At 41.0% G+C, this 16,391-nt stretch overlaps 1 protein-coding gene across 10 annotated transcripts in view; it reads left to right on the top strand.

The window, feature by feature from the left end:
* LOC105483388 (sidekick cell adhesion molecule 1) overlaps positions 1-16,391 on the top strand; it is a 960,109-nt gene that overhangs the window by 223,747 nt on the left and 719,971 nt on the right. The window lies entirely within an intron of this gene.

Raw genomic sequence — 16,391 nt, 5'->3', positions numbered from 1 at the left:
AAAGGATGTTTGGAAGTTTTAATATAAATCTCTTATTTCTATCGAAAGCAGTTGAAGCAAACAGTCTTAAAATATACTAGAGTTCTAATATATCCGACCTGCTTCCTTTACAACTCAGTTTGGCTATGGCAATCTCTCCAATCTTCTCCTTAATAAAAACTGAAACATGAAGTCTGCCCCTTTTCTTTAATCCCTGTTCAAGAGGGTATGTCAATACTTGAACCCATTTACCAGCATTTAAAGAACCAGCTGCTGTGTGCATAGCACGTCTGAGATTGCATTTTGTCCTGTCAACCTTTTTGTTAGACCTTGCATAGCCATATTTGTGAGTGGATTAGTTTCCTGTTGTTGCCATAATAAATTACCACAAATTGACCTGTTTAAAGCAACACTCATTTATCATTTCCCGGTTTTGTAGGTCAGAAGTCTAAGTAGGGTATGGCTGCACTAAGCCTTAGCAGAGGCCAAAATCAAGGTCCTGGTAGGGCTGTCTTAGTCTCACAAGGCCAAAATCAAGGTCCTGGTAGGGCTGTCTGTGTTCCTTTCTGGAATCTCTGAGGATGAATCTCCTTTCAAACTTATTCGAATTGCATGAGTTCAGTTTCTTTGATTGTTGGGTGGAAGCCTCCATTTTCTGCCGGCTCTTGGCCAGGGGCTGGTCTTTGCCCCTGGAGGCTGCTCACATCCCTTTGCATTTTCCATGTGACCCTGTCCAGCCACGGCAGCTTGAGTGCCATTCAAGGGAATCTTTTACTTCCCTTCTGCTATGTCTTTCTGCTTTAAGAGATCATGTGATTAGATTGGGGCCAGCCAGGCAATCCAGAGTAAGCTCCCTACTACATTTGCAAAGTCCCTTTTACTTTGTAAAGTAACAGATTAATGGGTTCCAGGGACCTGGAACAATGGACATCTTTTGGGGGCCACTCTGCCTACCACAGTGAGCCTGTTTGTTCTCATGTATACAAACATACTCTTTCTATGTGTTTAGCACCACAGTGGATACCCAGACCGTAAGCATCATAGTCCTGACACATGAGTTGGTGAAAAACTAACTGGGAACTCGTGATAAGCACTTAAGTTAGTGTTTTAGGAGTTTAAAAGAAAGCAAAATTAGTGAAGATGGAAAATAGCGAAGGCCTTATAGAGGAGGAAGCACATGAATTTTGCCCTTGAAGACTACTGTGGATTCGATAGTCTAAGGATTGAGGAGTTACAGAAGTGGGGGAAGAACTTCACTGACTTGAACAAACATGATGTAGGATTGGGCCTGATGTGTTTAATGTGACAGCAGAGAGACGATATTGATTAGAAGGAAGTAAGAAATAATATATACAGTTGTCCAAGGTTTGGAGAGGCATGCAGTAGAATTTCAATTTGATTTCCTAAAAAGGGATTTTATTTCACTAAGATTTGAGTGAAATAGTAATATCGGAAACAAGTGTTTCGTAAAGATGAGTCTGGGAGTGATCTACAGGACGGAGAGAAGGTGGAGTTAGCCAGGTGAGCATGGGATACGGGGTTTGGGCCACCACCATCAGGTACTTTTTTTTTTTTTTTTTTTTTTTTTTTTTTTTTTTTTTTGAGACGGAGTCTTGCTCTGTCGCCCAGGCTGGAGTGCAGTGGCGCGATCTCAGCTCACTACAAGCTCCGCCTCCTGGGTTCACGCCATTCTCCCACCTCAGCCTCCCGAGCAGCTGGGATTACAGGCGCCCACCACACGCCCGGCTAATTTTTTGTATTTTTAGTAGAGATGGGGTTTCACCATGTTAGCCAGGATGGTCTCGATCTCCTGACCTCATGATCCGCCCGCCTCGGCCTCCCAAACTGCTGGGATTACAAGCGTGAGCCACCGCGCCCGGCCTAGATCATCTTAAATCTTGACTTCATAGGCTTGTTACCATTTCAAAGCATAGGCTTTAAGTGGCTACTTCATTAACTCCTTCACTAAACCGTACTATCTTTTGGTTTTATTGGATACAATAACTTTTTTTTGAGGCCCTGATGTTAATCAGAACGATGCCTCTTTCTCCTCTGTCAGGCTTTCAGTGCTTCACGTACTTTTCTGAGCTCCTTCAGGACAGAGAGAACTGCTTTTTGTGTATGAATACGGAGAGCTAAAAATTCAGAAATCTAAACTGATTGTATGAGGATCACCCAGCATGTCAGTGTCTCTAGTAGAAGCAAAATTCCAGTCTTTAATTTGGAGCCAATGCCCAATCACTGTGGCTACTCTTAGAGACAATTTAAGAGACTCTTTAGACCCACAGCTTAAAATAACTTACGTACGTGGCATAAATAAATATTTGGGAGCTCCTTGCGTGCGGGGTGTTTGTCTTGATTATCTTGGGTGCCCCTTCAGCTTATTATGGGTCCTGACTCATAGAAGGAACCCTGAGATGTTTCTTAAATCAGTGATTGATGATTGGGATCGTCTGGGCTGACCTTTGGAAGACTTCTTACTTCCTATACTCTTCAAAACTGCCAGAGGCTGGGGCGGACAGTTGACCAGCCTGGGGAGGTGCCATCCTAATCTACAGAGATGCTATCCTAAATCACTGACCTATTCCAGCTTTCAGGTTCACAGAACGTTTTGAAAAACATGATCTTGTTTTAAAATTGTTTCCCTGTTGATCCATTTTGATGGTGGCGGAGGGAGGGGGGTGAGGTTTGCTATTCACATCGGTGAGTATGGCCAGCCTTTGTCTGCGGAGATCTGATTAGTTTGTTACATTCAAAGTAGCATTTTAGACATGATTTCAGTAAAGGTTAGGGGCACTCTTTGGCTTTTAAATTTTATTTCAAAGTAAGAGTTCCCTAAGGGCTAGTTTGACTTATTTAATTAAACTGTACAGGACTTGGCTAATAGTTTTATAAAAACCCTCTTCAAGGCAAAGTTATAATTTAATACAAAATGGTAAATTGGTAAACCTTTAACATTTGTATCATGAAACAGGTGATGTAACTAACTCAAGATTAAATAAATGGAAAAAATTTAGGTATCACCTTTGAATTGGAAATGGCAGTATTTGTATATTTTTGACAAAGCTTGAAGGAGCAAAATCTCATGAAAAGCATTATATGCAATTGACCTGAATGATGTAATGTTAAAGAGCCACTGCAGAAGCATTTGCAAATCATAAATAAAAGAGCTCATTCTCAATTAACAGTTACAGATGTCTTCTCTGTGCAGGGAAGTGTGCTAGGGACTGCATCCTACAGATACAGTCTGTGCTGGCATAGGGCTTCTAACCTAGTGGAGGTGACACGCATAGACACAGGATGTAGTTTCCAAAGCAGTCTACCACGGGTCCAGCGAGAGCACGCAAACATTCTTAACACAGGGCAGGTTACCACTGAGTGCTAGATTTGTGGATGAAAGTGACCTTTTACCCCTCTCTGCCTGGTGAACGGCTACTAATCTTGCAATGTTAGCTAAAGTGCCTAAGACTCCTGTGGAAGGTCTTTTTCGACCCCGTACAGCCTTTATTCTCTACGGTACTCAGTGTGCACTGCTTTCCAAGCATTTGTGATACCTCAGTGGGCATAGTCTACCAGAATGAGTGTAGGACGGGGAAGTCTGGGACTTCCAGCCTCCCAGAGCAGGAGAAAAACTCGTAACTGTCAGAAATCAGAATTAATTGATTAATAATAGCAAATATTAAGTAACAAATATTAAAGTTAATTTTTAAAAATATTCTACCCCCCCTTGCAGAGGGGAAGAGGAAGGATCACTTGAGGATAAGAGTTCAAGACCAGCGTGGACAACATAGCAGAACCTCATCTCCCACACCCTCCACAAAGAAAAAGCTGGGCGTGGTGACAGACACCTGTAGTCCCAGCTACTCAGGAGGCTGAGGTGGGAGAATCACCTGTGCCCACGAGTTTGAGGCTGCAGTGAGCTCTGATCACACCACTGCACTCCAGCCTGGACAACAGAGTCACTGTCTTAAACAGAAAACACCCAGTGGAATGAATGAGATCACTATAGCAGCAAATGTAGATAGAAAAGAGAAGAGGTCTTTTGACTGAAAACTGGGCCTCTCCAACATGTAGAGGTCTGGGCAATAAAGAGGAGCAAGCAAAGGTGCCTGCAGTGGGTGGAACAGCCAGAGCTGTGGGGAAACCAGGAGAATGTGGTGTCGGGGAATCTGTGGGAAGAAAGGTCCCTTGTGTGGAGCATGGCTTCTGAGTCAGCCAGAGGAGGCCTGACACCGCATGCTGAATTTAACCATGTGGGTGTTACTGGTGCCATTGAAGAACATTCTTGATGAAGTAGTGTGGATGAAAACCTGACCAGAGTGGATTCAGGAGGCAATGAAAAGATGAAAGGGGAGATCACAAAGACGAGTTTTATGTGAGTTTTTGCTTTTTGTTTTTTGGTAAGGAGGTGGAGAAAAAGTGACGGCTGGTGGAGGGAGAGAGGGGCTTTCAAGAGGCTTTAAAAAATGTAATATGGTATTTGTGGACAGAGGGGAAAGTCAGTGGAGAGGGAAAGTTAGCGATAAGGAGAGGTAGGATAGAATTACTGGAATTATGTTCTTGATGTAGTATCCAGTGCATGCTTTGGCCTTAGATAGGAGCATGGCCAATTTATCTAAAACACTAGGAGAGAAGGCAGAACATCCGGCATGGAGGCACGTGGGTGGGAAGGTGAGGAGGTGAGTGCTTGGGCAGGGACTCTTCTAATTGTGTTTATTTTCCCAGAGAAGCAGGAGCAAGGTCACCAGCCAGAAAGTGAGGAAGAGGGAGGAGATATGGGAGGCTTGCGGAAAGCAATATGCAATGCGAGGGCAGTGGAAATGGGAATGGACCATGCCAGTGATTGCCGGGCTGCAAGAAGTGCCTGCTGGAGGCTGTGATTATGCATTCAGAGGAAGACCAGTCAATACAGTTGTGTATTTTTTTCCAGACACAGTCAGATGCCTGGGAGCAGAAATGAAGATCACGCTGTAAGAGAGTGGGATTACAGTTGACCCCCCGTGTCTCAGGTTCCACATGCACAGATTCAACCATTGTGGATCAAAAATACGTGGAAAAAAACCAATACAACAATAGAAATACTGCAAATAAAAAACCATATATTTACATAGCATTTACATTGTATTAGGTATTGTAAGTAATCTAGAGAGGATTGGAAGTGTACAGGAGGATGTGCATGGATCATTTGTAAATACTAGACCGTTTTCTATCAGGGACTTGAGCATCTGTGAAGATGTGGGTATTCTTGGTGGGCCCTAGAACCGATGCCCGTGGATCCTGAGGGATGACTGTATGTCTGTACATGATGATGGGCATCTCTCCATGGATTTAAGCCACCAGGAGTGGGTTTGGGGAGTGTCAGCTCATTTTCTGCCTATTTATCTGGCAGATACAGATTGGGTAGTTTTCTCACTTCTCTTATGGAAAATCCTTTTTGCTCCTGAGGTTGTTTGACTCAGTGTCTCCTTTTTCTTGTGTGTGGGAGGTTGATGGCATAGTACATTTACTTCCTAAGTAGTCTATGAGTGTGGTTGGTTGGTTAAGGTGGCTGAACTGAGCTCGGCATCTCCCAGCACCACCAACCTGGAAAGTGTTTTTGGTAGGTGCTGTGTATACAGTATCCTTCTGATTGCAAAGGCCTCTACTCTGGCATTAGGTAGGGATTAATTCCTGTCAGGTCTTTTTTTTTTGTCTTAGAGCCCCATTTCCAATGAAGGGATTAATTTGGACAGGTGATAGCAACTTGCAAGCCATATTTGGAGTTGATTTTCCAAATGACTTCCCCCAAATGCCCTATTATTTCCTGTCTCCATTGTAAAATATTATTCTTCCTGGAATTCTCTAACTCCCTGTTCTTTGAGACATAAAAAAAAAATTATCAATTTTAATGTAATAATTTGTCTTACGTAATTTTGTTACTTAAATATGATTCACATTTTACCAAGGACTTAAAATTTGGATAGGAATAGAGATTGAGATCATATAGCTCTACTCTCAAGCAATTCACACTGTGGGCCAGCCACAGTGGCTCATGCCTGTAATCCCAGCACTTTGGGAAGTTGAGGCAGGTGGAATCAGCTGAGGTCGGGAGTTCGAGACTAGCCTAACCAACATGGAGTAACCCTGTCTTTACTAAAAGTACAAAATTAGCCAGGCGTGGTGGTACATGCCTGTAATCCCAGATACTCAGGAGGCTGAGGCAGGAGAATTGCTTGAACCCAGGAGGCAGAGGTTGCAGTGAGCCGAAATCGCACCACTGAACTCCAGCCTCGGCGACAGAGTGAGACTCTGTCTCAAAAAAAGAAAAAAAAAAATTCACACTGTGGCCTTATAGGATATCTTTTTACTGTCCAGTTTTCCATAGAATTTACCATGGATTTTTTATTAGGATACCTATTTTACTGTAAACTGGCAATATTTTTCACATATTGGAGATAATTTTTAAAGTTCTTTGTCTATGATATGTTATAACTTCCATTTAATAATCATTGTTTTTAGATTGGAATTGTATCAGCTCCCTTTCTATAGCATATAGTTTTCATATACAAAGTAATGTGAGTATATATATTATGTGTGTGCATGTGTGTCTTGAATTTTTTCCATTGTTTGCAGATAGTTTGGTGGAATTCTATTTTTAGTTGTTTTTTCTCCATCACTTTGCTTGGGAACGCTGGATGAAGTGGTTACTTTCATTTCTCTTTTTCACCATCATGATTGTTTCCTGCAGTCCCATTTATTTTTGTCAAGTTTTTCCTCATGCCATCAATCTGTCTCATTTGTGTATCGGTTCTGTTTCTTTTTCTTTTTTCACAGCTGCGAAGAGCCATGGATGGTCTTTTATTTGGTTGGTTTTCATTCCTGATGCGTATACAAACCACTAGAGTATGCATTTTTGAATCTTATATATATCTTCCAGATTTAGCTTTATATTATGAAGATATTTGTCATTTGGGCAGCTCAGAAAGGCTTTTTCCTTGAGACACTCTCTGCTTACCTTTTATAGTGTTCAGACAGCAGGTTTTCAGTTAACTGGCTATAAATCTACCTTCAGCTTCAGTGTGCTATAATTATCTAAGTTCTATTATTAATGACACATTTCTGGTTTGGTCTGCTCTTGACGGTGCTAGTGGTCACCAGCCCTGTTATTTTGGCATTTATAGTGAGCACATATCTTCTGATAATTATATTTCTTTTTTATAAAATGTTTTATATACACATTTCTTTTAATGTGTCAGTATAGCAAATATTTTCCAAATGTCCACAATGTCTGAGGCACTGTTGTAAGCAATGGGAATGCTATGGTAAATAAGATGCCATATATAAATTACATTCTAGTGTGGGAGAGAGACAGCAAGTAAGAAGGACACTTGATAGAGCTGCAGAGAGTGTTGAGTACTGTGAGGAACATGAAGCGGGGTGTGAACGTGGAAATGAAGGCATGTGCTATGGTCATGGAAGAGCTTTTGGGGGAAGTGACTTTCAAGCAGAAACCTGATTGATATGATATCATGAAGGGCAGTGTAGGGAAGGGAGCAGCAAGTCAAGAGGCCCTGAGGCTGGAGTGTCTCAGGGCCAGGAAGAAGGTCCGAGTGCTTGGATGATAGTTGGCTAGGGGGGTGAGTGGTAGGAGGTGAGGCTGGATCATAGCCAGTTAGAGGGTGAGTGGCAAGAGATGAGGTTGGATGATAGTCAGCTAGAGGGTGAGTGGTGGGAGGTGAGGTTGGATCATAGCCAGCTTGGGGGTGAATGGTAGGAGGTAAGGTTGTATGACAGGTAGGGGGTGAGTGGTGGAAGGTGAGGTTGGATCATAGCCAGCTAGGGGGGTGAATGGTAGGAGGTAAGGTTAGATGACAGTCAGCTAGGGGGTGAGTGGTGGGAGGTGAGGCTGGGTGTCAGTTAGCTAGGGGGTGAGTGGTGGGAGGTGAGGCTGGGTGTCAGTTAGCTAGGGGTTGAGTGGTGGGAGGTAACGTTGGATGATAGTCAACTGGGGGTGAGTGGTGGGAGGTGAGGCTTGGGTGTCAGTCAGCTTAGAGGGTGAGTGGTGGGAGATGAGGCTGGAAAGGTAGCAGAGGTGATCCAGGAGCCTAGGGTGTGAGAAAGTGTTTAGATTTTATTGATTTTATTTTAGGCATAAGAGAAGGCCATGGAGGATTTTGAGTAGGGTTGGGCTGTAAGCGTGTTTGCATTTATTTAAAAAAAGATTACTCTGCTTACTGTCTGGAGAATCGACCATAGGATTGCAAGAGAGAGCATGTAGGAGATTCTCAACAATCTTTGTAAGTGATGAAGGCAGCTTGGACTGTAGGATCACCCTGAAGATGGTGAGAAGTGGCAGGGCTTGGGTTTTATTTTGAAGGCAGAATACACAGGACTTGATAATCGATTAGATCGACAGAATGAGGGAAAGAGGTGAACCCTACATTCTGCCTTGAGCAATGGGCTGAATTGTGGTATTTATCAAAAAATGGAAGGCTTTGGGGCTGAAAGCTCCATTTGGGCTTTTTATGGGCTCTTCCTGATTTCCTTTTCTCCTCTTGCTTTTCAGATATTACCAGCTACAGGGGCTGAAGAAGGAGCAATCAGGCTAGGGTTTAAAGGGACACTGGGACTGAGCTAGGGAGGTAGCTAGCATGAGAGGTAAATTGGTTACATGCAGGAGATTGAACAAATAAGTAAATATATTGAGGGTAAAGGGAACTAGGTTTATCATCAACAGATAAGGGATTTATCAATGTGGAAAGGGGAAAGATTAAAAAGAACCTTGAGGTGTTAGACTAGAATTGAAAGTAGTAACATAAACGCGTGGTTTTGGAAACATGTATGTGTAGGTGATAATACAGAGACACACTCATATACACACCCAGAAGGCCTAGGAGCAGTTGATCACCTATCAGCAGTGAGTTTGCCAGCTGCCTCGATTCTGGTTTGTAAATTCCATTCTCTACTATAAAAGGGAAGGGAACCAAGGCTCCTTGAAGGAATAGTTAATTCCAGGATAAGTACAAAATGACCTTGGAAAACATATCTGTGCTAGGAATAGGAAGTAAGGAAACACTCAGAATGCTGAGAGCATTTCAAGTTACAGGTCCCAGCTTGAAGAAACTCTCACTGGCCAAATGTTGGACAATTTGAGCAAGAGAGTAAATGATGATGATGGATATACATTAAATAAATGGGAGAGAAGCAAAGTTTTTTTGTTGTTGTTGTTTACAATAGAATGGCTGATAAACGAAGGAATGATAGAGTTAAAAAGTCATCATTTGGCAACCACTGTGGTGGTGGTTGATTCAAGTGGTAGTTGTTATTAGATGCTAACGTTGGTGTGAAGATGTTAGATGAGGAACAGAATATTGATGTAGTCTTGAGATATCTCCCCCAAAATATGCATTAGTTACTGAGGGAGAGCTGGTGACCAGGTGATCAAGGGGTGTGCTGTGCTCACATCACATGCCTCCCAAGGAGAAATACTGGGAACAGCACCGCATTCTTGCTGACAAACTTGTATTCCTGAAGACATCCCAGCCTGAGTCTGGGTACGAGGAAACACTGACAGACTCTGGTTAGGGAACGTGGTAGGAGAGGGACAGGCCTGAACTCTTATTATTATGTGATAAATACCTTTGTGGATAAAATTCTGTTTTTAAGAGTATTCCTTAGAATTCTAAGAATATAGTGACTAGATCAAAGAACAAATTTTTTGTTTGTTTGTTTTATTTATTTTATTATACTTTAAGTTCTAGTATATTATGTATTAATATTTCAAAACTACTGTGAATATGAAGTTAGCTTATGTATATAAATAAGGAAAATGTAGGCCAAGGTGACTAAATGCGAACAGAGAATATCAGCATTCATTGACCTCAGAGGAGTTACTCGTGAGTTTTTGAATTCTATCTGTGAAACAATTTGTGCAATAACGTATTTTCTGAAAGAATTAATCACTTGTCTTATTTCCCTATGTATAAAAACATTGTCCACAACTATCCATAGATCAAGTCTAAATATCATTAAAATGTGTTTTGCAATGACAAGTCTTTATTGTATGGTTGATAACGTCTGTTGAATTTTCATTGATTTGGAAATGATGTGGCTTGTGTTTGGAATTAAGCTATTAGAATATTCTACCAAAATAACTCTGCTTCATATACCAGTGAAGAGATCGTCATTCATTTAAGAGTCTAACAAGATTTGACTAGTATGAACTCTGCTTTGAATTTTGGATATGTTCCTGATTGTCAGACCAAAATACCACCCTGAAACTACGTAGGGTTTGCAGTTGATCTTCAGTTTGGAACTTTTGATAAGGTCACAATTTTTTTTTTTTTTTTTTGAAAGGGAGTCTCTCTGTCACCCAGGCTGGAGTGCTGTGATGCGATCTCGGCTCACAGATCCTGGGTTCCCGCCATTCTCCTGCCTCAGCCTCCCGAGTAGGTGGGACTACAGGTGCCCACCACCACGCCCGGCTAATTTTTTTCTGTATTTTTAGTAGAGACGGGGTTTCACTGTGTTAGCCAGGATGGTCTCCATCTCGTGACCTCGTGATCCGCCCGCCTCGGCCTCCCAAAGTGCTGGGATTACGGGCTTGAGCCACCGCGCCCGGCAAGTTCACATTTTTACTTGATCACATCCAGCATATCTGGGGTTGATCTTTATCTGTACCCTATGCTAATGCTCCATGTAAGTGCTTTATTTACCCTTGGTTTTGTATTGAAATGTTCCTGCCTATTTTGACTTAGGTTACTTAGTAGTAAGAAATATGACAGACATTATCTTCATCTGAATAATAAGCATTTGAAATTTTAAAGTTTTTATTTTCTTAAATTTTGTATAACTGAATTTAAGCTAGCTGCAATGTCCTTTGGACTTTTTTGGTGAGACCCCAATTTTCCCAGCCATATTCTGAGTCCAGCCAGTAGAGAATGTAGTTTGGTTAGAACATAGTGTGTAAATAATTAAATTTGTGCCTCTACCTAAGTATGTCTTAGATGGTCAAAAATAAGTGATATAACATATTCATTACTTGCTATCAGCCATACTATTTTCTCCCACATTAGTGTAGGTTATTGATTCCATTATCTATTTTTGTCGCCTCACCTAGGCAATGACAGTAAAGTGATACATGGGAGAATTTATTCTTAGAAAAGGAATGATTTTGGTTTACTATTTATGATGCTTATCTGAACAATGTAAAGTGTTACAGAGTCATATTTTAAATATACAAGGAGTTCATAAGGAATATTTTGTGGTTCAGGTAAAAATAAGCTGTCTAGAAATTAAGTAGAGTTTTGTTTTTTTTTTTTTTTTTTTTTTTTTTTTTTGAGACGGAGTCTCGCTCTGTCGCCCAAGCTGGAGTGCAGTGGCCGGATCTCAGCTCACTGCAAGCTCCGCCGCCCGAGTTTACACCATTCTCCTGCCTCAGCCTCCCGAGTAGCTGGGACTACAGGCGCCTGCCACCTCGCCCGGCTAGTTTTTTTGTATTTTTTAGTAGAGACGGGGTTTCACCGTGTTAGCCAGGATGGTCTCGATCTCCTGGCCTCGTGATCCGCCCGTCTCGGCCTCCCAAAGTGCTGGGATTACAGGCTTGAGCCACCGCGCCCGGCCCAGAGTTTTGTTTTAAACTTGATTCATTTATTTGTGCTAAAGTGGCAGATTCAGTAACACCCCATTTATCTGGTCATTTTCCAGAATAAGATGGAATTTTCCAGGTAACTGATCATAAATTAGTTTTCCAGGTAACTGAATCTTAAACCTTCAAGGACTGAAATTCTATAAATTTAACTATTTTTGATGGAAATTTTTATAGAACATACTTTCTACCTTCTTACTTTTCTGTATCTTTTTAATCAGAGGATACTCAATGCAATTTGATCTGTTTTCTGGCTCAGGACTACTGTTTTTTCCACCTCCAGTACCTCTTCTTTCTCCCTTAATGATTTTGCTTTTTATTCCCCATGGCTTGTGAACCCAAAGTTGTTAGGAATTGTTTCTGGTAAGCCAGGATCCAGGGAAGGTCGGAGTGAGGGTGTAAGGAAGAACGTGTATTCTTTAGTGTTGTTCTTTTTTGTTAGTTGTGTCAGGCATTCACGTCTTCCCACATCGGCTCTGGCTTTGGCGCTTTGCTCTGCAAGGCTGCTTAATGGGAGGTCACTGACTCATGGTGTGCTAGGTCTCACCTGGTAACTTTGCCTTCTCTTCATGGTTGAGTCAATTGAGCCCTAAGAGTATCATGGGAATCACTCAAGCTCACACACACTAAATAGTGATAGAACCCTGGTTTTAAGACCCAAGTCTTCTGTATCCGAGTCTAGTGTTTTTCTACTATAACTGTCATGTTAACGCCAGGTCATTGTTAGGAACATAGTTAGTAGTCTTGATTAATAAAAAAGGCTCTGTTCTTTCTTAGTGGTATTCTTGCCTCTCACTTCCTTACCTATGTTGGAAACTAGAGTCAACCTAGACACTGCAGTCTGCATTCAAAGGGTGACTAAAGCCTTGTCTAGTTTACAGCCTGTGCAACCTCTAGCATCTTACCTCCTCTGTGTTCTTGTCACTTGGCCCTGTTTCAGGCCCTTGTCGTCTTTAGCCCTCTTTCCCTCCTTGTTCTGCTCCCTGCCTCTGGACTCATTCTCACCATGCATTTGGCCAGTATCAGCACTCAGAAAAAATAGTAAAAATGTGGTAGTGGAGAGGGAGAGACTGTATAAACATGAACAACTGAAGGGGAGAGAATAAGTACCAATGATTAGAAAAATCAAAATAGTCCAATTATTCTATCAAATTCTGCATGTATTAGAAAGAAAATGATTCCAGCACTACAGCCAACCTAAACAATGTGACTCAGGTAGAGTTTGGTACAGTGCAAACCCTGAGTGCACGTGGTGTGTAACGGAGACATCTCTGTTATCACTGTCTGAAGATTCATGTCACTGCTGATAATACTCTGATTAGAATCCTATTTCCAGCAAGTGGCAATGCTGAATGAACAGTACTGACAAGGCTGAAGGATGTAAGCTCTACTAAGTGAATTGAAAAGTTGGGTAAAAGGACCCATTGATAAAGATGAGAGGAAGCTGATTCCTCAGACTTGGAAAGACCAAGGGAGGACTTCCATTTGACTTCAGAATACATGGATTTTATTATTCTGATGGTGCCACCAAAATAAATCCTATGTATTCTCCAGGCAGTAAGGGCTTATGTTATAGGCAGTGTTTTAAATGTAAATATTTTTATTTTGGTCAACCGACTGTATTTACAATATGAAATCAGTTATCCCTATCAGTCTATAATGAAAAATGGCAGTACTGGGTACTCTGTTTATCCTTAAAATGTGGAAATTCGTGTTCTGGGAAATTTTTTTGCTATTACTTCTTTGATAACTTTCTTCTCTTTTTGTCTTTTAATCTCTTTTCAGAACTCTCGCTAGTTTCCTGTTGAATTTGCTGGATTGATCTTCCTGTTTTCATCTGTTTTTCTTTCATCCATCTCTTTGGCTGCTCCCCCCCACCCCCCCTTCCTTGTTTCACAATAATTTTTTCTTAGTTATGTGAAGATACTCAATTTTTTTCTTTTTGCTTTCTTCGTTGCCTGTTTCATCTTGCTTCCATTTATTTTAAAAAATGTATTTTATTGTAAAAACACTTAACATGAGATCTACGCTTTTAGCAGATATTTTTAGGTGTACAATACAGTATTGTGAATGTATTCACAATGCTGTACAGCAGATCTCTGGAACTTCCTCATCTTGCTTTATTTGAACTTTTTACGTTTTGATTAGCAAATCCCTTCATTTACCCTCCCTGCCCCACATTGTTCTATTCTCTGCTTCTATGAGTTTGACTATTGTAGGAAGCTCATCGAAGTGAAATCATGCAAGATTTGTTCTCTTTGACTAGGTTATTTATCTCCCTTAGCATGAGTCTCAACCATCTTGTCACATATTGCAGGATTTCCCTCTTTTTTTTTTTTTAAAGTTAATATTCCATTATATGTATATACTACATTTTCTTTATCCATTCATCTGTCACTGGGAATTTAGGTGCTTCCGTGTCTTGACTATTGTGGATAATGCTGCAGTGAACATGGGAGTACAGATGTCTCTTTGACCTCTCAATTTCAGTTCCTTGGGTACATATCTAGAAGTGAGATGGCTGGATCATATAATAATTGTATTTTTAAGTTTTTGAGAAAACTCCATACCGTCTTCCATAATGGTTGTATAGTTTTGCATTCCTAGAAACAATGTGTAGCATTCAGATTTCTCCACATCCTCACTAGCAGTTGTCTTTTTTTTTTTTTTGGTAGTCCCACTCAACAGGTGTGAGGTGGTGTTGCACTGTGGCTTGGCTTTGCATGTTCCTGCTTCCTTTTTTATTTCTCTTGGTCTCTGCCTTTCACATTGGAGGCTTTCCTCAGTTGTTTGTGATACAGGAGTTAAGAAATTACTTAGGTAGATAGCGAGGGTATGGAAGTCCTTGGTAAGGTTTTCCATTTAATGAAAAGCAGCCCCAAATCATTTTCCTTTCTAACAAAAAAATCTGTGAAATCAAGCTGGACGTAGATGCAGACATAGACGCTGGCAGTTGTGCCAACCATGTTCAAAATGGTGGCTCCATCTTCCCTTCTCCTTATCAGACACATGTACAGTAAGAAGCAGACAAGACAGCACCAGTCAATGGGAGAGCTCATTTGCATAATAAGATTAGGGTGGGCTTTGTAAGTGTCATGCCTGATCGAACCAATCTGTTAGCCCTATGTAAATCAGACACCACCTCCTCAAACGTGACTATAACATCGAGCACATCTGCCACCTGCTGGTCCTTTCTGCTTGGAGACCCCTCTGTGGATTAAGAGAGCTGCTTCTCTTTCTCATCTCTTCTGCCTAGTAAACCTCTGCTCCTAAAAGCCTCGTGTGTCCGTGTCCTAAATTTTTCTGGCACATGATGACGAACCCCAGAGTGTATACCCCAGATAACGTAGCTGCTTCATCTGTTGGTAAATGGTTGCCCCTTCATAAACTTCTTACATGTGGATGTGACTGAAATGCCTTTTTGTAGGGTGATCCATCTTATTTTAGTGGAGTTCTTCAGCTATGAGTGTGTATATAGTTATTTCCTGATACATTAGGTTCGCTATATTTACCTGGCAAAACTAGAAATCTGTTTAAATTAAGGATGAGAAAGGCTTAAATTCTAGGAACATTAGACATTGCAGTGAATTCTCATGGAATTATAACTTCTGAAAGCTTATTAATTATTTTTGTTTTTAACTATTAATGTTCCCTGTCTGTGATATTTTTGGTGTGGGAGATTTTGTTGGAGGAATTGGGACCAGAGTTCTTGTCCTTTTTGGGATGGGGAGAGGGGTGTTTCAAGAGCGTTATACTTCTGCTTCCCCTGAGTTCACCGTAATTTAGGAACTAAAGTGGTTTAAACCAACACATTACAGCCTATGTGTTCTTCTTCTGGTAGAATTCCTAGCCCCTTATGTGGTCGAGAACTCCTACTAAGTGATACTTCATTACTGTGATCCTTAATTAGGATGAAATAATGGGTGCTTTTCTTCATTCTCATAAACTTAGTTGTTGTGAAACCATTTTATATAAAAAATAATTTAAATGTTTTAAATTCAAGTAAAAAGTACGCAGATAATGCAGAGAAAGTTCAGTGTATTCATCGAAAGACCAGTGGTGGATATTTTCTCAAAATCGTTTTACCAGGAGATGCTGAGGGTCATGTGAAGTGAGAAAAAATGCATTTAGCCTTATGGTTTAAATTCATAAAATGTATCAACTTATATCAGAACTATCGAAGCTAATAAAATTAAAAAGCTTGCCCTTTAATTTTTATTAGTGTGATTGTATTAAGTGTGGTTAGTTTCTTTTATTACATTGAAACAAAAGAAAACCGTTGGCCAGGTGCGGTGGCTTATCCCTGTAATCCCAGCACTTTGGGAGGCGAGGCGGGCGAATCACCTGAGGTCAGGAATTCGAGACCAGCCTGGCCAACATGGCGAAACCCCGTCTCTACTTAAAATTACAAAAAATTAGCTGGGCATGGTGGTACGCACCTGTAATCCCAGCTACTTGGGAGGTTGAGGCAGGAGAATCGCTTGAACCTGGGAGGTGGAGGTTTCAGTGAGCCGAGATCGGGCCATTGCACTCCAGCCTGGGGAGACAAGAGTGAGACTTTGTCTCAAAAAAAAAAAAAAAAAAAAAAAAAGAAAACTGCTAGACTGTAAAGAGTCCCTTTGTTTATCTGTTAGCTTAATTTAAAAGTAAAACGTATATTGTTTAATTATATGCATTAATGTTGAATGTTGCCTTCATAAGTTTGTAGCTCTTATCCCTAATGCCAACAAAGTCTGATTACTTTGCATGATATGACTGCAGTGTGGTGTATGGAAAGAAAGCTGGC

The sequence above is a fragment of the Macaca nemestrina genome, chromosome 4, assembly GCF_043159975.1.
Source record: "Macaca nemestrina isolate mMacNem1 chromosome 4, mMacNem.hap1, whole genome shotgun sequence".
Lineage (NCBI taxonomy): Eukaryota > Metazoa > Chordata > Mammalia > Primates > Cercopithecidae > Macaca > Macaca nemestrina.
The sequence above is the reverse complement of the archived record's forward strand: the minus strand, read 5'-3'. Positions and strand labels throughout refer to the sequence as shown.